At 41.8% G+C, this 27,252-nt stretch overlaps 1 protein-coding gene across 2 annotated transcripts in view; it reads left to right on the top strand.

Annotated features, from left to right (window-relative positions):
- The first annotated feature begins 2,784 nt into the window (after positions 1 to 2,784).
- RFX3 (regulatory factor X3) overlaps positions 2,785 to 27,252 on the top strand; it is a 435,833-nt gene continuing 411,365 nt past the window's right edge. The window contains exon 1 of one of the 2 annotated variants that reach the window (XM_041737022.1): positions 2,785 to 2,862. The gene's annotated coding sequence lies outside the window, so the exon portion shown is untranslated. The remainder of the gene's footprint in view (positions 2,863 to 27,252) is intronic. The other variant, XM_041737032.1, reaches the window with a different exon arrangement.

Below are 27,252 nucleotides of genomic sequence, written 5' to 3'. Positions count from 1 at the left end.
ACAAGCACAATTTCAAAAACATCAATACAATGCTCTAACTTCATCTAAAGGGCAATGATGAGAGAAGTAATTTCTTTTTACATTATAGCCTGTAATACGTGTTTTGACATGCAAATACCTAGGTACAATGACACTTAAGAGAACCCCGAAGTAGTCGAATGCGCGCACCTGCTTACAATTCATAAGTTTTAAATTAAAATAATATTCAACTAGTCTTGTCCTACTTGAACTTTTTCACATTTTAAAATAAAGGTTATGTAAATACATATACGTGTGTCTGTATATATATAGAGAGAGACACATATGCGTGTATATGTGTGTATAAATCGCTGTGGATACTGCAGTTACAAGCACAAACTAAAATACATGCGTGGGATTTGTGACCACAAGTGGCATCAGTGATAGGAATTTCAAAATGGCACCGATCCTTGGAAAAGTTTTGAACAAAACTGAATTCTGTATTTCCTCAATTGACACGGTAATTTTCATCTGGAAAACTCAGCACACATTCCAGCCATGCAAGACTAGTTGATGTTTATATGCTAACCCAAGTAAGGATCTACACTCCGATTATTATAAACAAGTTTTTCACTTACACAAATGTCTGGCTTCTTGAATTGAAAAGTCTGTGATGAGAAAATTCAGTGGAGGCAGAACAGTTGTTCATTGTATAGGACTGTTTGCAGCACATCTCAAAACAAATGGCATCTCTGATTCTGGCCAACTGAATGCTGCTCAAATCAGAGGTCTCCAGAATCACTGTGATAAAACAAGGCCCCTGAAAATTTCCCAGCCCACCCTTCACAGTGCTGGATTCCACCAGTTTTGTGCAGTAATTTACAAAATGGCTCTTTCCAGTGATAGCGTTTTACTGGGTCATCACAATAACGGATACTGTTATTTGCATTTTTGCCCACAAGGAAATAGGCCCATCGATGTTCAGTGACTCACAAATATCATAATTAATGATGTTGATGCATATCTTCTTGTACTTGGTTTACGATCTTGCCCCCATGCTTATGTTTACACCCAAACCAAGGCTTGTCGCCATCAGCCTGGTCATCTTTGCAGACTGTGTTCGGGGCTTGGGGAAGCAGCGCTGCCACAAGAAGGATTTACTGACACACAGCAGAGGGACATTGTTTCCATGTCCCACTAGGACTTCTGGCTTTTCTTCATTTATTTTTCATCTAGTCCCTTCAGTTTTGCTTACCTGCTAGAAACGGTTGTGGATGCTCTGACCTAAAGGTGTGGTTTAAGGGGGAACAAAATGACAAAGATTGCAAGATGCCTTGAGCTAATCAAATGAATTACATGATCTGATGCAGACTAAGTGCTTTGGAACAGTCTATAAAATTAGTTTCATAATTGTTAGCTATTACTACTGAAACGTTTTGGGGGAGGAAATGGGTTTATGATCATGGTAGCAGAGGAGGTGGTGACTGGCTTTCGCAGGTGATTATCAACCTCTTTGTTTTGATCACCTAGTACTTGCAAGGCTTCATACTAGGGCATGCTTTGAGTTAGGACATGGTCATTGCCCCGAAGGACCAAGAATTCTTAGTTCTGCTGTGGGGAGGAAAAATGAACAACACATATGTGAGAAGTAGAAAGAGGGAGAAATACAGTATCATAAGGCATTAGGACTTCCACCTTTCAGTAATAGCAGGGATCAAAACAAGGGAAAATCGCATTCATCTAGAAATCAAGAAAAGTTGGGGTTGAATGATGATAAGTCAACAGTGAAACTAGAGCAGAGGCCAAAAGGGTGAAGGATCTTTGGAAGAAAGTACCATGTCAACCAAACCAACAGGCAGGTTTGGAAATGTGTTCACAGAGCTGGAACTTGCTAGAGCAGCTTCCCCAAAGCCGCTACACATGAGCATCACCTGAGGCACTTTTAAAAAAGAACCTGATTCCTAAGCCCTAGCCCCACCCTACTGAGTGAGAACCTCCAAGGATGAGTCTAGAAACTTGTATTCTTTTGTAAACTTCTGAAACTCTGATGATTAGTTGTGGACCAGCTCAGTGGTTCTCAGAATGTGGTCCGCAGACCAGCAGCACCCTCAACTGTGTAAGAAATCCAGATTCTCAGGCCTCCTGAGCCAGAGGCTCTGAATTGTAACAAGCCCTGCAGGTGATGCTAAGGCACCTGCAGGTAGAGGGCAAAGAAGAAAAACATACCACGCTGTCAATTTCTTTTTTTTTTTTTTTTAATAGGGTGAAGCAGATAGAGCCCTTTCCAGATTTTTCTTGGAGGCAGGCATAGCATTTCAAGGTATGCTCTGATGTAACCAGACTTTTCTTTTTTTTTCCAGTTTTATTAAGAGATAATTGACATGTAGCGTTGTATTAATCTAAGGTCAATGTTTTGACAGTAAGGGGTTAATGAATGTATGGGTGGGAAGAAAGTGGAGATGTGGGCTCCACCTGTGGAGTGGAATGTTTTTGGGGAGTGTGGGCTCAGGAATCTCAGTAGTAAAAAATAGGGGGAAAATAAAGTGGAATCTTTCTTCTTCCTTCAAATTATAATAGTGACAAGCACAATGGCATCAACCATGTCAGTGACTTCCAACATATTTTTCTCAACATCTCATAACAGCCTGAGAGGTGGGCTCAAGTATGTGTTCTACCCATGGGAAAACACTCTCGGAGATTTTAAATGATTTTCCCAAGGTCACACGGTTAATAAGTAGCCGAGCTGAGATTTGAACCCAAGGATTTCTCACACCACACCATGCAGCTTCTCTCCCGATCTTTCTCCAGGCAGACAATAGAACTGGCAGGGGATTTACAGACAATCTCCCACTTCCCTACTGAGGTCAAAGGCCCAGAAATGTACACTTGACTCACCCCGGGCAGGTCAGTGGTGGCTGAGGTGGGGGGCTCGGAGCCGGATGGGGGCCAGCCCAAGGCTTTTTGCAACATGAGGGTCCTTCCCAAGCTGCTGGGATACTTGTTACATAATGTTTAAATTTATGTAGGAATGTGACTAATCCACATTTTTGGGTATTTGATCAGATGTAGAATATAAATGAGGAAAGCACTTAATTGAAAAACTCAAGCAATGGGAGGGCCGGAGAAGGCTGAGGTAACAGAACAACAATGAAATGCAGGCTGTATGGATGTTTTTAGAGTTATGGGTATGAACTTGTTTACTACATCTGCTGAGATCAATTCCATATTACAGCTAAACAATTGCAGAGCTTCATGGCATTCATGTGTGATTGAGTCGAGGATTTGGTAATTACTCATCTTTCCAACTGATAGCTTCATCTGTGAATCAAGTAAAAATGAAATGTTTGTTGTATTCCTACCTGCCTCCAAACAACTGCTTGTGTTGTTCAGCAAAGCGCAGTGATCAAAGAGGGCTGCTCATCATTTCAGATTTCCTCTTTTAAAAAGTCATTATTTAAAATTTATTCTTGCCACAGAAAAGATAGCAATGAGTCTAATTTTCCTTTCTTAAGAAACACCTGTCGTTTGAAGAAGTTCAAAGACTGAAAAAGGAAAATACATATTTTAAATACATATTTTAATCATAATTTGGTGTCCTCTCAATTATAATTATCTCAGAGCTCTGGTTTAAAAATGTAAAACATTCAGCTAATATAGGTGAAACAGATCTTTAAATGATGTTACTGACTCTTTTGTTTAATATATTATTATTCCAAATGATTCTAAATGTCAGACAATGATCATCCAAACTTAAAAATGTGATGTCTAGGTTGCTGCTTTTGACCTGAAATTTCAAAAGGCTAACAAATTAGAATAATCTGATTGTTGAAACAGATATACAGATTCCAGGTTGAAGTCCTTAGGTAGCTAAGAACTTGGCTGCCGTGATTTAACCATGTTCATGACAGCAGCTGACTCTCTTGGTAGCCCGTACACTATCTATTGCTGCATACCACCTCCTTGCTCTACTCTCCTCCTCCAGTAAGAACCTCATTTTTATAAAAAAGAAAAGATTTATTTATTTGAGAGAAAAAGAGAAAGTGGGAGGAAAAGCAGAGAAAGAGAGAAACTCAAGCGGACTCCAAGCTGAGAATGGAGCCACAGGCCTCGATCTCACAACCCTGAGATTGGACCTGGGCCGAAACCAAGAGTCAGAGGCTTACCCTACTATGCCACCCAGGTGCCCCCAAGAACCTCATTTTAATTCCAGTATGCTCCCTCCTCGGTATGGCCATAGGGCAGGGAGTGGGTCTGGGTTGGGTTCACCCAATCATATCGGTCCCATTCAACTTACTCACAATGGGCTGAAGACTTGGTCAGGTGATGGAATTCTGGCCTTCACAACATGAGGGCAAGTGTGTCCGGAGGACTTTTAGAAATGCTATCTGTCTCCACTCTTTGAAAAAGAAAGGAAGATGTGGCTTACTTTCTGCCTCTGGATGTTATGGCCCTGAGGAGAAGGATCGAGACATAAGAGAATGACAGGGAATCAGAACCTGGCCCCAATCCTGCTGCACCTGAAGACAACTCTGTGTACTCCCTGCTCAGTGAGGAAATGAGTTTCTTTATTTTCCAAAACAGTAGCCCTTACACTTAAACACTCCACAGAATTGCCACGGATTGTTGGGCCCCATCCCAGGGTTTTGGATTCCAGGTGCCCAGGGTACGAGTGAGAATCTGCATTTCTAATTTCTAACAAGGTCCCAGGTTCTGCCCATACCATAGGTCCATGGATTGTACTTTGATCATCATGGCTCTAAAAAGTCAATTTCAGCAAGAGTTTCAATTAGTTGCAGCTAAAAACATCCTAATTTATAGGCATAGGTGCTGAGGAACATAGGAAGCTATAAAGGCCTCCTGGCTTCCAATCTCTAAGCCTGATTTGTGTGAAGCTACCCAGAAAGAAACCTCCTATCCTGCCTGTCCCTTCCATCAACAAAGGGAATCTGTAAAAGCAAGTTGATCAAAATCTTAAAATATAAGGGGTTTCTAGACTAAAGAGCCCAGGCCTTTAGACAAGTCCCGAACTTAGAGCAACTCAGTGCTGTGTGAATTTATAAATAACTTAGATTTGCTAAGTTTTCTGATTTGTAAATGGGAATCAAGACTTTTTGCTGCAGGCTGTGAGCATTACATGAGACAGCAGACGAAATGCTTTTAGCCTAGCACCTGATACATGCTAGATTCTCTCTCTGTATATATATATGTATGTTTACATATGTAATGTTTCCTAATTGACTTCCTAACTGAAGTACAAACATCGAATAAAAAAAAAAATAGGAAGTCCTCATTATCCACAACTCTGTTATCTACAACCCGGTGTTTCCCAGATTATCTATGGAAACAAGAGTCTTCATAATGTAAAAATATTTACCAATGAATTGCCCACTTAGAATTTTAACTCACTCAGACATCTCTCCCCGCTAAAGGGTAGTGTCTATTTCTACCCATCCAACCCGATATTGGTAGATGACTCTTCACCAGATTGTAAATTGTGAATATCTGCTGATAAAAATCAGCTGTAAATTGAGGTTGCAGATCTCGCAACTGGAACAAGATTTCGTGAAGTTAATTAAAGTGATGTTGAAAAAGTAATCATGTCACACTCAAAGTCCCTGACAAATGAGAGTCTGGCAGAAGGCAACCAGTGAAAATTTCAAAGTGAATATCTGGAATTTTGATGCAAGAGAGCCTCTTTAAGAGAATGGCTTGAATATCAGGTTTAAGGGGAGCTCTTGGTAAAAGCGACATTTTCACACAGGGATTCCCTCCAAGATCATGTAGAAAAGATAAATGGAAACAAAGAATGCCCCATTGTTAGATCAAATTATTTTCTCATTAAGATGACATCAGATGAAATAATCAGCCTTTACTCCACTTTTGGAAAAAGAAATGGACAATTGATATTACAATCTAAATCTTGCTAAATATAAAGATAAATATATTTTCAGAATTTTTGTATCATTTTTCAAGGTAAAATTGCATTTGAACAACCCCCCGCCATTTACTTTGAAAATCTGGATCTCTAGTATAAGTGAATTCACTTTAAACTATTGAGGAAAACAAAAATCAAGATAATAATGTTATGTTGTTTCTTATAATACCTAAACTCTCCTCAGGAAAAACTGACAACTGCTTTCTGATAGCTACTCTTTTCCCACAGTTACAGAAGCCTGGGCCAGTACTGTCCAGATAAATGTTTTCCTGCCTTCTTTGAATCTATATCTGGTGGATGAGATGTAGTGAAAATGTTTTGTGAGTGTTCCGGTAAAGCTGCATAAAAAGCAAGAGGTGTACTTTTTTTTCTTTTCTTCCTCCTTTCAGCTGTCTGGGATGAGGGCAGGAGCTACAGCAGCCATTTGGGGCCATGAAGTAATGGCACATACTACAGCTGGTGGGATAGAAAGCTAGACATCTGGGTCCCTGACATGACCACAGAGCTTCCATACCAGTCTTATGTCTATTTTTGAATTTCTTTATATGATGGACATATAGTTATTCCATTAAGACTATTTCACCTGGGGTTTTTCTGATATGTGCATCAGAATTATATCTAATATACCTTGTAATATTTGTTGGAAATCTAATATTGATTCTGGAAGTGTGGTTTTACTCATCGCTTTAGACTATAATGATATGGGGTATGGATCAGCAATGTGTGGAAAGGCAGGGAGAAAAAAAGCCTCAGGCTCAATGTTAGGTAAAATTAAAGGCAAAGTAGTCATATTTAGTTGTTTCCTATCTGAGTTAGCTCTGAGTAGAAATGTACTCAGTAGGCTGCGCTTGTAGGTTACTCACATCTGATGTTGTTATGTTGAGTCTACAGTGTTTGAGCAAGAAGAGCCTTTGTGATGAGCTCCATTTATTTCAGGAGGTCCCCCATATGACATCCCCATGAAATGGTGCCCCTGTGGAAGCACTCTGGTAAGAGAGCCCCAGAGGCATAAGGCAGCCCGTGCAATTGATGGGAAGGACTCCCTCTGTTAATTTTGGACCTGTCTATTCAGAGCATCTCCCTACTAGGTTATGGTTCTGCAAAGCCTCCGACCTTCCTCTTCATAGCCCTTTGGGTTAGGAAAGAAAGTTAAGATATTGCCTTAACGTCTTCCCAGTGTTAGGTAAACAGCCCCGGTTCTTCCGATTACTCTTCTTTTGAGGTACTTCTAGCCTCTCACCCTCCTTCCTGTTTGCTCATTGATGCATCCTGAACTGTCAGCAGTCCTCTTTGCAGAATCCCATTTCATCATGCTGTGCCTTACCAGAAACAGAGAGTCATCATCTGCTATAATTACACTTGTTATAGTTGGTGGTTACAATGCAGCCTTTTCTTCACAAAACAGAAGCATACAAGGTTCTCTTCATCTTGCCTTAAAGCCCCTTAAAACGTTGAATCACAGGGGCACCTGGGTGGCTCACCAGTTGAGCATCTGCCTTCAGTTCAGGGTGTGATCCAGGGGTCCTGGGATCAAGCCCCGCATTGGGCTCCCCAAGGGGAGCCTGCTTCTGTCTCTGTGTCTCTCATGAATAAATAGGTGAAATCTTTAAAAAACAAACAAACAAACAAAAAAAACCATTGAATCTTTATCAAATAAGAGGCATGGAAACACCCTCCAAAATGAGAACAAACAAGAGAATTGACTTTTGAAATGAGATAGACATGTGGGTTTTAAAAATAGATCACATGCTCCATTCTGCCTGTGACCTGTTGGGCCCAATAACATGCTTGTTGACTGACTGATAATTTTCTGGGGGTGGAGAAAAGGGAGCATAACTGGTATATCTGAGGATAAGGAAATCAACCATCATCGGAGGACATAATGAAGAAACAAATAAGAAAAATTGGACTAAGCCAGTATTTCTTATTCCTCCTGAAACACACACACACACACACACACACACACACACACACACAGCTGGTAAAGCCTTTTGTGCTAGCAGTTTTTTTCCATTGTCTTAATATAAGAAGCCATGGGCAGCTCGGGCTGTCTTATCTTTTTCACAGATACCTGGCTCCCCTTGGTCCTGGGATTAAATCCCTTGATCACTGTCTTAGCCTTCAGCCATCAGATCCCCATCGACAGTATAAATGTCACTTTGAAATAACTGTCCCTGCTATTTAGTTTGAGGATGCTTGAAAAAGTAGTACTTTTGCAGGAGCTGATGTTGAGTTTTATGATTCCACATAAAATAGCACAGGGGCTGGTGGACAAGTCCTGCTCCTTAAGGACTTTCAAGCTAATCTCTTAAGCTAGACTTTGTACCAAGAGAAAATAAAAGAGCAACTGGTCTTCCCTTGGGACCCTTCCCTCCCCATCCTGCTTCTTCATGATCATAACTCCATGTTCGGTCAGGAAATTAACATGTCATAGGTGGTGGTTTTGTAACTTGAAAACCAGGCACTGTGCTGTTGTACATTTTGCCAAAATGTGTGTTGTGGATGAAGATGTCCAAAACTTCGGGATTCTCGGTGGGCTGTGCCAAACCAGGTTCCCTCACTTTGTATCAGCTCTCAGATCTCTCCCTCACAAGCCTTAGCAAGTCATTTTCTTTTGTTGACACCACTGTGGTCCCCGTGCGTCCCATAGTCTTTTTATTTCATCATTGACAAGCCCATGAGAAGACGGCTGGCAGCTCTGGGAGTTGAGGGCCCATGCGCTACCTCGAGGCCTGGGTCTCCTCCGAGTGCTCAGAGCTGGCGTCATCAACCATGCCATCCATCATGCTTGACCCCTCTCCTTCCTTCCATGGTCTTGATTGCCTCATTAAACACTCTTACTCTGTTAGATATTTTGAATTGTAAGTCCTCTCCACATTTTAGTTGGAAAGAGGCAGAATGCAACAGGATGAAGTGAATGGGTCCATTTTTGTCACCAGATGGCTTGATGTGGTATTTATTCACCTTCTCTGAGGCTCAGTTTGCAAACAAGTGAGAGAAAAGGATTGGATGAGATTTTGAGGTCACCTCAGGCCCTCCATATTCAACAGTCAGGTGACTTTTGACCGTAATATTGCATTTAAAATAGAGCGTGAAGGGAATACAGATCAAACATTCCCACTTGAATAACGAGGCTGTTTTTCTGCCTGTTTGGAGGCAGGAGGAAGGGTATGTGCAGCCACCATTGATTCTTAAGTAGGAGCAATGCAGTCCTGGGCGAGAATTCTCTAAGCTGAATCCACTCCTCATTGTGGTAGAAGCCTATCTCACTTTTGAGCTCTTACATGATGTACTTTGGTTTATCCAGAGGGCACAGGTAAAGAAAGAATCAAATTGGCTTCGTGCTAAAGACATTTAAGGGTGTCCTCACAGAAAAACTGAGATAAAGAGTTTGAGGGGCTTATAAGGAGGCCTTGAATGCAGGCATCATCAGGACCATGAAGACCTGTGGGACTCTTGTCTCTCATTCCAGAGCCACAATCTTTCTCTGAAGACTTCCATTAGTTGTTCATGGGGCAAAAAAAGTCCCAGGGAATCATGTTAACGTGTTCTTCTGTTGACCCATTCTGGCCCTCTAGGAACCTAGTTCCTAAGTGAAATTGAACAAGCGGGAGTCATGACTCATCGCCTTCTAAACACACAATGTAGTTCATGGATCTAGAAAACAGTAGTTGGGCAATCCTTACATTTTCTGACTTTGAAAAATGGAAGCAATGATTATTTTTTAAAAAGAAAGAAAGAATCAGATCCCACGTTTCCTCTTTCTCTTTTTTAATATGTTGGTTCTGTTAAAAAAGGCATTTCCATCTCACCTATTTTCCTGCTATAAGGTGTTGGGTAGAGGTCTATAAAGAGGCTCCGATGGGAGCTGAGGAGTGGGGGAGGGTCCGGGGTGGTGGGGAGACAGAAGAGCAAACTGCATTTCCTGATCTACGACTCTAAAGATTTCAGGGCCTCCTGAGTGTACAGTGTACATGTAAGAATCAACAAGTAGACAAAGAAAATCCAGACCTTCGATGACCCCTGGTGAATAAACTAAGCACTGCATGGAAATGCAGCTAGAACGGCAGACTCGCTTTGCAGGCGAGCCCCCTGGATCGCTCCTCTCTGGCAAGTAAGGCAAAGGGTTTCTCCGCCCCAAGGGCCTGTTTCACTTACATTAGACATGCATTCGAGACTTACCACACCTATGCCCCTCTCACCACACCTGACAATGGTGATCTCTGCCCATAGACTAAGAAATGTATGTGCATCTGCTTCATGTCTGTGCTATGACCCTTTAGACGCCAACTGGTCTTATTTATGGAATTCAGGAAATAAGGTTCTGTAACTTTGTTTTACTCTAAGTGTGGGTTTAGTATTGTTTTATGGGAGAGTTGTGGAGAATAAACCAACCTTTTTAGGTAACCCAAATTTAAAACCAGAGTTTAGAGGCACATCACTTAAGTTTGTTGGATCCTGAATACCGGCTGAAATACTCTTCTGTGCAACAACAAAAAAAAAAGTCTGCATTTTTGTTAACAGCTGTGGGTGACCAGCATGTGGTACGGGTGAGCCAGAAAGCAAGGCTGCATTTTGTCGAGCTTGCAGGAGAGGAAAGAAATTTGTTACTGTAAGAGATAAGGGGGTTGGGGAGAGCAAGTGTTTTTGGTGCAAGCCTAGATATCCCGTTAGAAATGTGGTGACGCCAAGAGGCTATTTGTACTCAACCAGGGGGGAACCCTCCTAACCGTTATCATCAGGTAAAATATTCAACAGTTTATACTGTTAATACAAATTAGCTTGTCCTGTGTGAACCATATCCATTGGCTTTTAAGTTTTTGTTGGGTGAACCCGAGATATTGTTGACATCTCCAAGATTAGTATACACGGAGCATTGAATTGTTGATTTTATTTCCTCTTTCTTCCCCCTTCTGAATCACTGCAGACTAGAGAATGCATTTATTTCTTTAAAAAAAATCAACTAAATGAGGATTTTTAAATAAGAAGTATATATTCCAAACGTTCACTTCAAGCCTTGTGGGTAGGCCAACCTTACCTCTTCACTGGGATTGTAGGAGCAATCATCGAAAACTATGGGATCTTTCCTATAGCCATCTGAGGTAGTCCTCACCTTCTGGAGGAGGCTGGCACTTAGAGAATTTCATCAACTTGCCAGACATCTAAAATTTCAAAGGTGGAAAGATTCTCAGAAGTCACCGAGTATAGTCCTCTGCCACCTGCTCCATTTGCAAACAAGCAAATTGAAACCTGGAAGTGGGTGACATTTCTGATGCAGAGCCAGGCACAGGGATCTGTTGCCCCCAGCCCATCCTCCCATGCTTTGTGTCACTTTGCCTTCCTCAGGACAGGCTGAACATGCTGTGTCTTTGCAGGCAGGACCACATCACCTGTGGGAATAAGAGACAAAAATTAAATTAAAATTAAAAGTGAGTGTGGGGAGGGAATATGATGAAGCATTAATAAGAATTGGAGAGACAGCCCAATTTGGAGATATATTTTTATCATCCTTCTAGTATATTTTTCAGATGAGAGAAAATGTCTTCATCTCAAAATCAATGTTTATTATTTCATTATGTTTTGATGAGGAGTTCTATTACATAGATAACATTATAATTCAAAAGGTTTGTCATAAAACAATTTTGGGTGTGATCGTGGTGTATGTTAGACTGTATGGATGAAGGAGAGAAAACATGGATTTATATGTTACATGTCTCAATAGTTTAACAGGTTTCCTGAGACGTTTTATCCCAAAGTGATGCATTCTGAAATCTTTGCATCATATACTTGAAGTCTGCTCATCCCTCATGTTTATATGAAGTTTGTATTTTGATTGAATGAATGTGGCATTAAAAAGGCTCTCCCTGGGGTGCCTGAGTGGCTTAGGTGGTTAAGCATCTGTCTTTGACTCAGGTCATGATCTCAGGGTCCGGGGATCAAGCCCCACATCACGCTCTCTGCTCGTCTGCTTCTCCCTCTCCCTCTGCTGCTCCTCCTGTTTGTGCTCTCTCTCCCTGTCAAATAAATAAGTAAAAAATCTTAAAAAAAAAAAAAAAAAAAGCTCTCCCTGCATATGTCAACAGGCCACTGAATCAGAAAAGTAGCTTTGCATAAAACATTGGAAAATACGGCCAAAATGCCTTCAAACTAAAGGTCATGCGTGCTAAGTCCCAAATATAGCGTGAGTCCAGCCACCCCAGACTCAAGGAATCCTTCCTTTAAAAGATCTGCTGGACACAATATGAGGTTCTTAGTCATCAAGTGTTGATAATCCCAGAGGCTCAGGTATGTCATAAAACCCCTTGTAGCTATCAGCTTGTGTCCCATTTCTCAATCCCTTGAACCAACACAGATTTCTTACCAGAGGCAGCAGAGCTTACTGGGGAGAGCGTTGGGCTCCTGAAGACTTGACTTTGTGTCTAAACTCCGCTCTGTCTAGCTGTGCAACCTTGGGTAGATTATTTAACCTCATGAACTCAACAGGGGGGCTAAAGAAGATTGGTTTTGTCCTATTTTGTGGCTCCAGCCTGTGGTTGTTCCGGGTCCGGTTGTGGGACAATGATGGGGGAGCCCCAGCTCAGGAATGTGAGCTAGACCTCGCTGCAGAGCCCACTATAATGTCGAAGCAAGAGCATCTCCACGGGGGTGGCCAAGCATCCCCTGGACTGGGTGGGACCTGTGTTCAGTGACCCATTGTGTACCACTGGCTGAAACCTGGCACCTAGAGACTGAAGGACTTTCAAGTCTTTCCTTTGTCTAAAAAATGCCTTTGAGGTGCTTGGACATTATGTGTGGGTATGTGGCGCGGCAAGGGGCTTGGGTATGCATCAAATGACTGATCCTAGATTTTCTTCTTAAAAGGGCAGCTTTGGGGGTCGAAGCATTGATGTGGAGAAATAATGCTAACTTGAGCAGATTAGCAGAGGCTTAGATTTCTTGCATATTGTACTGCTAATGAAAGTTAATAATTTTACTGACAATCCAATAAATTTGAAAACAAGCTCTTCTCACATTAAAACAAACGCCCAAACAAGCAAAACCTGACACAGAGAAAAAACCTGACACAGAGAAAGGTGACATGAGGACTGCATGGGAATCTGGGTTGGGAGGCTCCTTTTCCTATTTCACGCATATCACATGTCCCTTCTCCTCTCCGAATGCCCGCTTAATTTCATGACAGCTTTTGTTAGTTCATGTGAGTTCTGCGGGTGAAGCCAGAAAAGAGGTCGCAAAATTTGGGTTTTACCACAAATGCAAGTAGATAAAAGGTATTATTCCTGATGTGATAAAAGATTCTAGAACCACACAAATGGGAGAAAACACTCATCAGGTGTCCAGCAAATATTTATTCAGTGTTACCTTAAATTTCCTACAATGAAGTCCATGCAGTCTGCTGGATCCCCTTCCACCAGCCATTTGAGCTCTGGCAATTCAGAATTAATGATCTTTGTTTTATGCTGTTTCATACCTGTATTCCTTGACATGAACTCCTATCCATCCTTCAAGACCTGGCTCAAATGCCTTTTGTCACCTGCCTTTGCCTAAGGAGGCTTGATTAATCGCCATGTTTCCTGCATATGCCACATTGCATTCTAATTATTTGTAAACAGATTTTTTTTATAACCATCCAGACTGTAAATTCCAAAGGGCAGTCATGATGTTATTTGTTGTTCAGTGCCAGTTCTGGGAACACAAGAGATTTGTAAGCCCCCTCCCCCTCTTTTTTTAATGAATAAGTGAACATTTGCATGCATAAATCCTAAGCATGTGTCAAAAGGGTGGTAGATTGAGCTACAAAAATGAAGAGATGGCCTTTATCCTCAAAGAGATTATAATCATCGGGAGGAAACAAATATGTTAACCTTACCTCCACTCTAAGACAGGCTTCTAAGGATTGTACCAGAGATGGGAAGTACAATGGCAACATATGTGCCTAGCAGTAAAATAAAACTTTTGTTGAAAGAATAATGAAGGGAATAAATATTTACTGAATTAATAACAAAAGAAAGAAAACAATGATGAGAGTTATTATAAGAGAACAAGGCTGGTGGAGGAGATAGTATTTATGCTAGAGTTTAAAAGGTGAGCAGTGGTAGAGATGGAAAAGGCTGCATGGTTGCATAGATGAAAGCAGAGCCACGACCACATGATTCGTTGGGGGAATGACAGGCGATCCAGTTTAGTTGGAACATAGTGAATACAGGAAAGGATGTGAGAAATCTGACAGTCTGTCTACACTGGGAGCACAATGAAAGCCTTGGAGTTTATAGAGGTAGTAATGGGGAGCTATTGAAGATTTCAGAGGAGGTGAGTGAGGTGGTATATTAGTACATGCCTTGTGTGAGGATTAAATGAGATTATATACAGAAAATGCTTGGAACAGTGATCAATAGACATTCAGTACTCAGTGTGAGTTATTATAGTTGGATATTATCTGGAAGAAGAAATAAGGGAGGAAGAGATTGAAATCAAGGCCAAAATCAAGATACAGCAATTGTTTAGATAAAAGATAACCAAGTCCCAAATTTAGAAAGAAACAGTAGACATGAAAATGATGATATTCAAATGACATTTTAAAGGTAAAATGGAAATAAGTTCATCACCAGTTGGTGAGCCCAGAGGAGTCAAGTGTGTAGGGGAAGAGCTATGTTACAGAAATAATGAAACCAGAGGAAAGGGGTGAGGGACACTGGAAGGCAGGTGATGGTATGTGTTCTGTATATTGAGTTTGCTGGATCCTTGGGACTCAAAGATATCTACAAACCTGTTAGCTCTGTGGATCTGAGGTCTAATAAGGAAGTGTAAACAAGCAACATGAATTTGTGAATCATCAGCACAGATATGATGGTTGTCACAATGCAAATGATTTTAAATGACCCCCTCACCCCCTCCAAAAAAGAAAGTGTAGAGAAAGAAGCATAATGAGCACAGAACATTTGTGACTGCTGATTTTTACTAGGGGTTCACTTAAGGCCTAATAAATGTGACTTTCGATGTATCTTCCTCACCAGTCATGCTGTTTTGAGTACCAATGCTGTTGAGTGTGGGAGAAACAGGACACAGGGCACAGCAACATAAATATGTTGATAAATACATATGAGACAATATAACTCATAATAACCTTCTTATCACACTCACAAAAACAAGTGCTTTATTTTTTTTAAGATTTTATTTATTCATGAGAGATAGAGTGATGTAGAGACATAGGCAGAGGGAGAAGGAGGCTCCCTGCAGGTAGCCTGATGCCCAGGACCCCAGGATCATGACCTGAATTGAAGGCAAATGCTCAACTGCTGAGGTACCCAGGTGCCCCTACAGGTGCTTTAAAAGTGTACTACTGGCATCATCATTGATGTGCATCAAATTAGGGAAGTGCTTCCTCTTTGCAAGCAAGCTTTATTTTGGCTGTCCTTTGATCTGCCATGGTGTGGAGAACCCCCTTTGTCTACATGCTCCATGGCTCTCACTGTAAGACAGTCTGTTGGGAAAGGCTGTGGTAAGACTTGACAATTCTATAGCTCTCTGCAGCTCATAAAACTCTCACAGGATTCTCTCACAACTTCGTGAGGCAGGCTGTCACTATTCCCATTTTAAAGATACAAAAATTGAGTTCAAGTTGTGCCATAACTCAGTGATGACATGGAGAGGAAGCGTCTGTGTCACTGGGATTTTATAAACCAGAACGTGACCACAGGCTGTGGGGTGGTCATGTCCCTCAGTCTGGGGGGAACACATGGTCGTTGGTGGTTCCTGTCTCTTTCATTTTATTCTTCATTCCTCATCCTCCATTTCCAATCCTTTTATTATCACAAAATACCTACTCTTGTGTATATGTAACCTAATGCTGAGTGAAAAAAGTAAAAACTGGAATGAGATGTATGAAATAATAATATGTATATTCATTTTTAATACATCCACAGAAACATTCTATGTATTATTTATGGATAAGTTTATATGAATGTAGGGTGGGAGTTGGGACAAAAATATAAAACCCCTTTTTCTCCTAGGGAGCTTCTGGGAATTTCATTTTCCAGAACAGAAATCTTAAGGTGTAGAGGGCATGGGCTGTCAGACTTCAGCGTGAATCAGAAGCACCCGAGGGCTTGTGAAAATGCAGATGGCTGGGTCCCACACCAGAGGTTCTGATTAAGTAAATCTAACGGTGGAGTCTGATAGTTTGCATTTCTAGCAAGTTCCCAGGTTCTGCTGTGGCTGCTGACCTGGGACCTAGTTACAGGGAATGGGGAAAGCCTAGGGCAAGGCATGCAATCCGGGGGTATTTTCACCATACGCACCCCCAGCCAGACTTTTCATCACCCCACAGCCCCGGCTTCCATTTCAAGTACCTTTCTGTTTTGTTTTTATTTTCTTCTCTATTGTTAGTTTATTTCCTTCAATTTCTATTTCCTACCTCCAGCTCTGCCTGTAGTTTGGTGATGCGGATGATGAAGAAGTGATAGTACAATGAAGAAGTGATAGTCACTCTTGTGTAGAGCTTTGGCTCTGCCACTTACCAATTAAAATCTGAGCAAGTTACTTAATTCCCAGTGCATTAGTATCCTCATATCTCAGGACAAGAAACAAAACCAAAAACAAACCTGCTAAATTATCTTGCACTTTATTCAATAATTTTATTTGTGGGAATATTGGTATTGCAATTTGAACTATTACATAAATATAATAGGATAAAGCAAATAATTTATTAAGAGGAAAGATGTTCTAAATAAGAGAAAACAAGTATAAAATCATGTAAGTTAAGCAAAAACTCTAAATTATTTAGTGAGAATTGAAAATATCATTATTAATCCATGTTATTTAAAAAAATCCATTTCCTAGACCTGACCACTGAGAGGACCTAGATTAGAAGCAATGACATCACAGCAGTAATAAGCATCCCTGGTGACTACATTTTGGTTTCTAAATACTATTTCCTACTAAAAGGAATCAGAGCTCCTTTAAGAACCATGTGATGTCTTGTCTGTGGCAGTGATTGAACGCGGTGAGCCTCAAAGCTATGAAGTATTTAAAGATTAATGGAATAATGTCAGAAGGAGCCAGATTTAAGGGGCTCCCATAGGCCAAATTGGGGACAATTAGAACATCAGAAAGAATAATAATCAATGGTCTATTAGAGATATTTAAATACGGATTAGATATTAGGAAATTATATTTTTAGGTGTGCTAATGGTCTCAGGTTATGCAGGGAATTTAGAAATGGATGCTAAAATATTTATGGGTGACGTGTTACAATGTCTATAATTTTTGAGTACCTTGGCCAAAAGTCATCTAGGTAGATAAAACAAATATGCCCACTGTTTAAAATTGTGATCATGGATAGTGAGTAATCTGAGTGTTCATTTTTCTAATTTTCTGTATATTTGAGATTTTTTTACAATGTAAAAAATTTCGAACGTAAAAATATTTTTAGTTTATATTACAGATGTGACATATATTTTAATGTGTGTGTGTGTGTGTATGTGTGCACGGCACCTTCCACAACTTTTAGATGTTTAAAAATATTAGTTCCCTTCCTTAGACTAAAAAAAGCAGAAGGAAAAAAACAACCCTTGCCTTGGCTCAGCTTAAATTCTTTTTTTAGAATGAAGCGAAGTTTAAACAAACACACACATAAATAAATAAACAAGCAAACAAACTTCTCACCCCACACTCCCTACCACCCTATTCCTCTAATTGATTTACTTGGCTTCCCTTTGTTGTATCAACAGAGAGAGCCTTGAGCTTTTCATTCATTCTGGATAGTGCCAAAGATTTTTTGCACTTATTCAAATCATAAGGTCAGAAAGAGAGAAAGTGGGAGAGAGAGCATGCTATGGGAAGACAGATGGAGTGGGGAGGAGGTATGAGACAGATGGGTCTCTTTCAGAACAAGCCATGTAGCCATAATAATAAAACTGTAAACACAATTCGAGGAGAATGGTTAAAATACTAAGAGCTTGACTGCCCAACTTGCTAGAAATACAACCAGAAGTGACCTGTGCTCACCCTAACCTGCCTAAAATCAGAAGAGAGTTTCTCTCCTCTTAATGGAAGGCCGCCATGGCATATGTGTATATAAAGGCAGGCCAAGATCATTCAAGTATTAATTCCCATCTAGGTCAAGGAATACATAATCAGTTACTCATTCAACAGATATTTATTAAGCTTCTACCACATGCCAAGCTCTTTTCTAGCAGCTTGGGATAGATTAGAGAACAAAACACACCAAAATCCCTGCCCTTGTGGACAGACAATAAACAATAAATAAATAAACTAAATGAGGCACGGGTTGCATTTCAAAATGGGAAGGTCAGGAGGCCCTGGGTGGCTCAGTCAGTTAAGCATCTGACTCTTGATTTCGGCTCAAGTCATGATCTCAGGGTTGTGAGATCCAGCCCTGCATCAGGCCCTGCACTGGGCATGGATCCTGTTTAAGATTCTCTCTCACTCTCTCTCTCTCTCTCTCTCTCTCTCTCTTCCCCTCTGGTCCTCCCTCTGAAAAAAATAAAATAGCAAGGTCAGGATGGGCCTCACCGAGACTGTAACATCTGAGCAAAGACTTAGAGAAGGTGAAAGAGTCAACTGCCCTTCTGACTGTGGGAAGAAATATACTGGCAAAAGGAGTAGCAAGTGCAAAGGCCCTGTGGCAGCAATGTACCTGGCAAGTCCCAGGAATGGAACAGAGACCAGGGGCACTGGGAAGAGTGAGAATAAGGAAAGTGGCAGGACAAGAGGTCACAGGTGACAGTGACCAGGTCACCAAGGGCCCTGAATACACTAAAGAATGTGGATTTTGTTCCAAGTGAAATGGGAGCCGAAGCAAGGCTTTGAGTAGAGGAGCGACACGATCTAGCTTTTATCTTTTGAGAATGGCTCTGGCAGCTGTGTTGCAAACAGACCGAGAGAGGCAAAGGTTGAAGCAGAGGGAACTGGTTAAGGAGCCGCGTTGGTAATCAGGTAAATGGCTATGGTTGCCTGGACCGAGGTGAAAGCAGTGGAGTGCGGCAGTACGTGTAATTGAATCAGGTGCTTGCGGCGTAGGGAAGCAGAAGGCAACACATTTAGGTCCCTAATTCTCAGTATCAAATAACAGCACCTTTATTTTTGCTACCTTTTCATCTAGAGATAAACCTCACCCCACGTTTAAACGCAAGGCGCGAACTCATCCACCTGGCTTCAGGGTTCCAGGGCCCAGGTAATGCGAAGCACCTTCAGGGCTGACGGGGGCAGAGAGGGAGCAAGAGTGTGTAACAGGGCCCCAGGACGCAGACGAGCTGCCAGGGCCTACTGTATCGCGTGTCAATACTAATTTTGTTTCAGACCTTTTAGACAGTCTGCTCTTGCCAGGCTGCCAGGAAAAATATGGTTTTTGTCGATTTTTTGCCAGAACCAGATCCACTCTCTGGGGGATGCTCCATGGGGCTCTTTAATGACAGTTCCTTAAAACATGCTAGACATCCTTCCTGTTGCTGAAGGAAAATAATGGAGTAAGATGCTAAGTCTGGAGTCTCTTGACATGATTCAGGAACAGAGCTTAGAGAATCAAGAGGCCGGAGCTGTGCGGTGATCTTTGCAGCCCCCCAAACCACAAGGCTGGCCGGGAGAACCTGGGGTTGCAGGTGTAACAAGGTATAAATGACACTCCATAAACCACATATGCTGTGTACATTCTGGAAAGCTCTGACCTATGTATATGTCATGGTCAAGATGAGGAACAGATCCAGCATCCCCCACAGTTCCCTCATGCTCCTGTGTGACCCCTTCCTTTCCACTATTACTTGATCTGATTCCAGTTCGTAGAGACTGATCTGAATTATCTGCAGATGCCCAGAGGGCTTTCTCTGCAGCTTTCTGGGGACTCTGTTCCGGAAAACTCCAGTCACCAAGATCTCCTTGGATTCTTAGCTGAAAGAACGAGTCTCCTGGGCTCCACCCGGGTTCTGGCTCCCTGCCTGGGAGCCTGGAAATTCTCTCAAGGCACTCAGTGGCTGGAACCCTCCTTAATATTACAAACTGGAATTAAAGCAGTTAGGCTCAGCTGATGTAAGTCACCTCTTTTAAAATGCAGATACCCTGGGGCACCTGGCTGGCTGGCTCAGTTGGTTAAGCATCCGCTCAGGTCATGCCAGGATCCCGGGGTCCTAGGATAGAGTTGTGTCCATCGGGCTCTGCTCAGCAGGGAGCCTGCTTCTCCCTCTGCCTCTGCCTGCTGCTCCACCTGCTTGTGCTCTCTTTCTCTCTCTTTCTCTCAAATAAATAAATAAAATCTTAAAAATAAAATAATAAAATGCAAACGCCCTGGGGTGTCAAGTCTTCCGCTCCTAACAGCTTCATTGCTTCCCGCTATTGGGGGCCTATTGCTGTGCACCAGGCACTTTGTGGGACCACTTCACATCCATTAACTCATTTCACCCTCGTATTGATCCACGGAGATCACGCTGAACTTCAGCAGACTGGCAGAAACTAGGACTCGCCCAGGTCCCGACTCTTGAGGGGATTAGAATCCAGATTTCAATGCCACTGGCCTCTTGGAATTCCCAGTGTGATCCATGGAGGCAGTAACTGCGGAATCTCAGGCTCTACCCCAGACCCACTCAATCCAAACCCGCATTACAGCAAGGCCCCCTGTGATTTGTATGGGCACAGTTGGCTCCATTCCATGCTCAACTGGTTGAGGGAAGAACGTAGAGGGGGTTGGGACTTCGGGCAGGCCCCCCAGTCTGGGGGACTGGAACACTGTCAAGGCTCAGGCAAGGGTGGGGTGCCATAGGGATGATCTGAGCGACCAGAAGTGGAGAGACATATAACGTGCCAAGTACTTGCTATGTGCCCGGGACTGTTCTGAAGGGCCTTATGGTACTGAGTGATTAATCCTCCCTACAAATCTGTAGGTGTGTCCTCACTTTATAGATGAGGAAACTGGACTTCGGAGAGCTTACATAGCTCACCCAATTTATCAGTGGTGAAATTGTGCTCTGACCTCAGGTAGTGTGGCTCCGGAGCACCCTCCCACAGAGAAAGCATTGTGACCCAGGGCAGAGGGCAGAGGAGAAGAGGTACGAGAGACAAGCACTTGCTGTCCTGACAGAGGCACCTTTGAGATAGTTAGAGAAATCTTTTTTTTTTTTTTTTTTTGCAGAGCTGAAATGCAACACAATGTATGTGCAGGTGAGCATAATTAAATGGTGCTGAAGATTTCTTGTCTGTTGGAGTAAATGATGAAGGAATAGAGAGTAAGAGTTTTGGATGTACAATCCTCTGCTAATTCTGTGGCATGCAGAAAGAAGACAACATACTCAGGCTATTTCTGTGTAGCGTAAAGCAAAGAGATAAAAATATGAAGCTGCTGGCCTTCATTAAAAGGATAAAGGGTTGCTGATTGGTATTTCCTTTTAGGTTTTATAGAAGCTTTAAATTTAAAAGGACACTGCAGCTTGCTGACACCGGTGAGGCGTTTTGCCTTATGTCGAGTGGCTTAATTGTGCTCGTGCTTACTTGTTAGGTTTACTGAGATATATTTAGAGATAATCTATAGGCCCTCCTCCTAGAGGAAAAAAAAATACAAAAGCACAAGTCAGTGGGCTTTGGGGGCACAATTCAAGGCCCGTGTCTTTGTGCACTGCTTCAGTTAATTAGCTTTCTAATTATGATTTATTTAAAATTGTTATTTTAAATCCATTCTCAGGCTGTGCTGAGGTGACGTATTTCTTTAGAAATAGTGGAGATTTGCCTTTCACTCTGAGAGTTATGCTGTTCAGAAAACCATTATTGCTGTGCCTTCCTTTCCTGCACCAAGCCTGGTTCTTTCCGATGTCCCACATCGCCCACAGAACTTGCCATCAGCCAGAAAACACCACCAAACCGGCCCCATACTCAGAAATGGTTCATCTCACTTGACTCTCCACCTTATTTTATTCTTTTACTTGGTTTTTGCTCTTTTCTAAAAAAAAAAAATACAAATTTTTCCCTTTTCCACTTGTAGTTCATTATGCTTTGATCTAAGGATGCTCAGAGTCCTACAGCATGTCACCTTGACCTAGCCTCCTAGGATCTCCCAATCACCCCATGGATTAGACACCCTGCTCCCCCGAAAGCAGAATGTTGGAACCAACCTGCTGGTCAAGTGCCCTGGTGGGGTGCATTTGGAACCCACAGATGAGAGACCAATCCATCCCAAGTCTGGGCAAAATTGCAATGGGAACAGGCTTGCCTTCCACTACTATCATTCTTGCTGAGTTCATCTTCTCTTTGCTCTCTCCCTCTCTCCCTTGTATCTAGAAGTGTCGATGTTGTCATGCACCATTATTTTCTTCAGAACACTTCTGATCTGAGTCCCATTCTCAGTGATCCAGATGACAGATGTCTGGTCCAATATACCTGAGCATAGATTTCTTTAAAAGATACTCGTGGATTATGCTTTCTGGCTTGAAACTGGTACAGGAGTCTTAATAAGCCACCTGAATGAGATCTTCTAACTCCCATACTGAAGGTGTCTTAATACCTTCCAGGATCAAGGCAGGATATAAGTAAATGCAACAGGAAATAACAGCAAGAGCAGTAATACCTTTCGTGTTGGAAGGTCTACACTGTGGCACAGGCTGTGACCCATCTGCAGATTGTCCTCCAATCCCTTTTTCCTGGGAGCAAAGCTACTAAGCTGCTGACTGCTTTGCCCAGCACCCTGTGCGGTCACCCATGATCATGTGACTAGGTCTGGAACAATAGAATATTTGAGGATATGTTATGTTCAACTACTGTGTCACTTGCAAATTAAGATAAGCTTCTGGCTCTGGACTTTGTCCCTGTCTGCCCCTTCCTATGGCCAGAATTTGGGTAAGACAGCAACCTAGCTTTGCCTACCTAGATGCAGACCCCACCCAGGGAGATGGCAGAGGGCCAAGATGGAAAGAACTCAGGTCCCTGAATGATATCCTTAGAGCAGAACTGCCCCACCGGCCTCTACAGGCTGGATTATTACATGAGAAATACATTTCTATCTTGTTTAAGTCATTGTCTTTCATTTCTTTTGTTACAGCAGCCTAACACCTGCCCTAACTAACACATGAAACTATAGGGAGTTGGGTGGGGGGGTGGTTCTGAATTGTTACTGTGAGAAAATTAGGACTTGGACACCTGTGTTGTGGCTATTTGGCCTTTTGGAAAAGTTCTAAGTCTCCATCCTCCCTAGGAAGATAAATTGATTTATGGATGGGGGTCTTTTCTATCTTAAGGCTGTGGTTTGCAGTTTCCATGTTCATCAGAATCACCTGCAGGGCTTCTCAAACCGCAAATTGCTGGGCAACACTCCCTGAGTTTCTGATTCAGACATTGGGGGAGGACCCAAGAATCTGCATTTCTTTTTTTTTTATTTTTAATTTAAATTCATATTTGTCAACATGTAGTATAACACCCAGTGCTCATCCCATCAAGTGCCCTCCATAGGGCCCATCAGCCAGTTAAAGATTCTGCATTTCTAACGAACTCCCAGGTGATGCTAATGCTACTGGTCTGGGGACCACTCTGAGATCCCCTGAGTACTCCTTAGCCCAGAAGCACTGTGGATTTGTAGCGTCCAGTAGCAATCCTTGACCAACAAGGGATGCGGTTGGTCGATATGACCCCTCCCCCCAGCCCTGAGCAGGATAGTACTGAGGCAGGTTCTCTGTAATGTATTAGGGGATCCTGGGAAGTCAAGACTCAAATCCCATAATGAACTTAATGCTCCCTGTATTGACTTTTCCTCCTTCCTGGCCTCATGTTCCCTACTCCTGCATTCCTCCTTCCCCAAACACCTCCAAATGAACTACCTACGCCCAAGTTTTCCAACCGGGATCTGACTGGGGGATCTAACCAGAGTCGTCTCTCTACTTGCCTGTTGTCTGGACACTGGTATATCCTAGTAAAACTCCAGGTCAGATAGAGTCTCCTGGTGGGATTGGCCAACACTGCAGGTGAAGTGTTTCTTATTATCCAAGGGCCCGGACCCCATTTAGCAGGAACAAGGGAGAGGTAGGAAGGTATAGCTCTTCAAAACGTGAGCACTGGAGCTACAGTGCCTCATTCAAACCTCAGATTTGCCATCACTGGCTGAGATGTTGGGCAAATCATTGTGACTTTATGCCCTAGTTTCCTTATCTATAAAAGCAGAGTAATATTAGTTCCCACCGTATAAGATTTGGGAGATGATTAAATGAGTTAACACATAAAAAAGTTCTTAGAATAGCACATACACAGAGTAAGCTCAACAAATGTTAGCGTTTTATCCCATTCCTGGGGCTGGGACTCCAGAACAATGCGGGAGGAGGCTTCTAATCCTCTCCAACCCTGATGTACCTTCTTCTCATGTCAGGAACAGAACAGCCATGTCTCTGCCGCTCTTGATACAGCAGACAGCTGGCAGAGAGCTATGTGTTCTCTAATTGTTTAGTGCTTTCTGGAAAGTGAAATGGCTCTCTCTTGTCCTTCTGTTAGCCTGTTTTCCTTGTTGATTTTGGTAAATCACCAGTTGAAAAATTTTTAAAAGGGATGAATACAATAAAGTCATAGAAGCTTTCTGATATAGTTTCTGCTGGTAACAATTAGCGTGTGCTAAGAAATTAAAAATCCTATTAAAAAATACTTTTAATATGAACAGTGCATCCTCTGCAGGAAAAAAAAATTTTGAGGAAAAAAGATATAAAGATGAACCATAAGAAATTCTATTTCTCCCTAAGGTTTTGCATATTGCCTTATATGGCTTTCTTTGTATGTGTATGTGAAAGATAGATGATGATAGATAGATAGATAGATAGATAGATAGATAGATAGATAGAAAAATGAGATTGTACAATACACGTTGCTTTATAACATTTTCCACTAACTATAACATGAATGGCATTCCGTATCTTAAAATATTCTCCCACAACATTATTGATTTCCTCTAATTTTATTCTCAGAAGATGAGTTATCTTGAGATCAAAAGGGTACCTTACTATCTAACTCATGTCTTTGAAAAGAGAGATAAATAAGAGATAAAGAAAGAAATCTATAGATAAATGTTCATACAAAGCTTAAAAGGATTAGCTGAAAACAGCCAATAGGGAAATGCTTCCCACATAATTTTTTTTGAGTGGAACTGGGATCAGTTTTTCCCAAACTGCTAAAAGATAGCATTCAAAGACTTTTTTTATTCCCTCTCTCAGCCCCTGTCTCCCCATGGGAAGGGTTACCAAAGATGAGTTAAGAAAGACAGTTTATCAGCATTAGCAGGGAGAGTTATCAACTAGGTTAGATGGAGCATGAACTGAATTGTAAGCTATGCAATAATTCTGATTTCAATTGTGGGGGGGCAGAGACGAATCAAAAGTAGAGGATGAGCAAGAAGTTTGTTCCTTAATTTAAAGTCCATGAATGTGGGCTAATTAACAGGGGACATTCCGTGGAACTACAGAGGGGAGGGGGTTATTTTTGCCTTTTTCGGGGACATGATATAGCGGACGCAAGAAATTTACAGACTCTTCCCCTACTCTCAGATAATAGGGACACACTGTTCCACCTCCCTCCCAAGACAGGGAAACTGCCTCTATTCTTTCATATACTGTGGAAAATCAAGTGACAACATACCACCAGCCCCCAGCAGTGTAACCCCAAATTGATTTCTAACATTTATAATTAATTCCTCAGTCAAGAAAATGTACAAAGTCTGCTAACATATTATACTAAGGTTTTAATGGAAAAGAATTAGGGATAAAAATACATTAAAAGATTCTAAGGCTATCTTTGAGTGGTGGCTACCACTAAACTAATTCAAAACTTATTTAACCGTAAGTAGTTCTTTGAAGAATTTGGAAAGAATGAAAGACCCCATTCATGTAAAATCTTTTTCATGGTGTTCCAGTTGGCAAGTAAGCACAAATGCATACCAGGAGAGGTCAAGGTGATTTGGAGGGAATGGTGTCCTCCCTCCTCATTCAGGGGAAACAGTCTGGTTGTAGAAATGTCAAGGGGAAAATGAAACAGGCTGAGGGATCTGGGATCAGGTGATTGCGGGGCAGGGGCAATAGAACTTTGAGACAAAGAATTTGACTTGCGTGTGAAAACAATTGGAGATGTCACTGGTGTGACGACACAATCCAAGTGGTAGGAAAGATGGGAAATCTTCTTTCAACATGCTTTGATTGTATAGGATATAGAAGCAGAATGTGAGCAGAGAGGATGAAAGAATTTGATGTGCTTGTTGATAAGTGGAAAAGGGGAAAAGGGAAAAGTACTCTAGTTAGACACGAAAATAAGACCCTGGCCATGCTAAGGATCGAGGTACCTGAAGGAAGCAACAGAAGGGTAAGAGACAGTGGTGAGTATCTTTGATTTGTGCCTGGAAGGAGAATTATATACCCTTAGAACTGAAAGGAGAAGAAAGAGGAAAGCCCTTAGAACTATATTAATCTACATAACAGGAAATGAAGAAAAAACGCCAGACCTTCAGTAAGCTGGGGAACTTAAGTCACAGTCACTGTGGTGGTAAAATTATACTCACCACTAAAGGGACAGACAAAAACTATACATATAAGTATAATTTTATCCTGGGAAAAGCAGAGGAACAGACGGAAGCAGTGATACAAACCTCTTTACACTAATTTCTTTCTTTTCTCACATACACACACACACACACACACACACACACACACACACAAGAGTAGAGGAGAGAAAACTAGACTCCTTGATCGTTAATGGTAGGTCAGCACTGAAGCTCAACTATTAGAGATCCATCCTGGGAACGTAGGCGTCAGGTTGTGAACTGGATCAGTTCACACATCTTTTGTCCAAGCAACTGTTGGATAAAAGAGGGTGAACCTACAGACACTAGAGCCGGAAGTGGACTTTAGTGAATGCAAGTATCTTTGCATTTTACAAGTGTTTGAATTTCTCACTTCTTAAATTTTGCCTAGGAGAGACACATTTGCCAAACCCTTTCATGTGCTAACATCTGAAAACAAAGCAAGCCTTAAAAAGGCAAACAAAAGCTTTGCTTAGGCAAAATAGCAAGAACAGCCTTGAAAACAGACACAGGAACAGAACCCATAGTATGAATTTAGGCTTATTTTTTCTTTCCTGCTGTTTGATTTGTATATAAACAATAGTGCACGACTTATCCGATCCCTCTCTGGCCTGTAAAGGCAATTTCCTTTTGATATTTCTGTTTATTATTATTTTCTTTTCTAGAGGAAGTGAACTGTTATGGCTTCTGACAAGATGTAAATGGAGGCCATTTTCTAGTTTATAAATCACTGTATGATTGACTCACACCTGCATTGGAGGATTTTGAAGCAGCATTGAACAGCATCAGTCTTTTAGCTCTCTTGGCATTAGGAGCTACCTGGAGG

Source organism: Vulpes lagopus, chromosome 2, assembly GCF_018345385.1.
Source record: "Vulpes lagopus strain Blue_001 chromosome 2, ASM1834538v1, whole genome shotgun sequence".
In the NCBI taxonomy this organism is placed as follows: Eukaryota; Metazoa; Chordata; class Mammalia; order Carnivora; family Canidae; genus Vulpes; species Vulpes lagopus.
The sequence above is the reverse complement of the archived record's forward strand: the minus strand, read 5'-3'. Positions and strand labels throughout refer to the sequence as shown.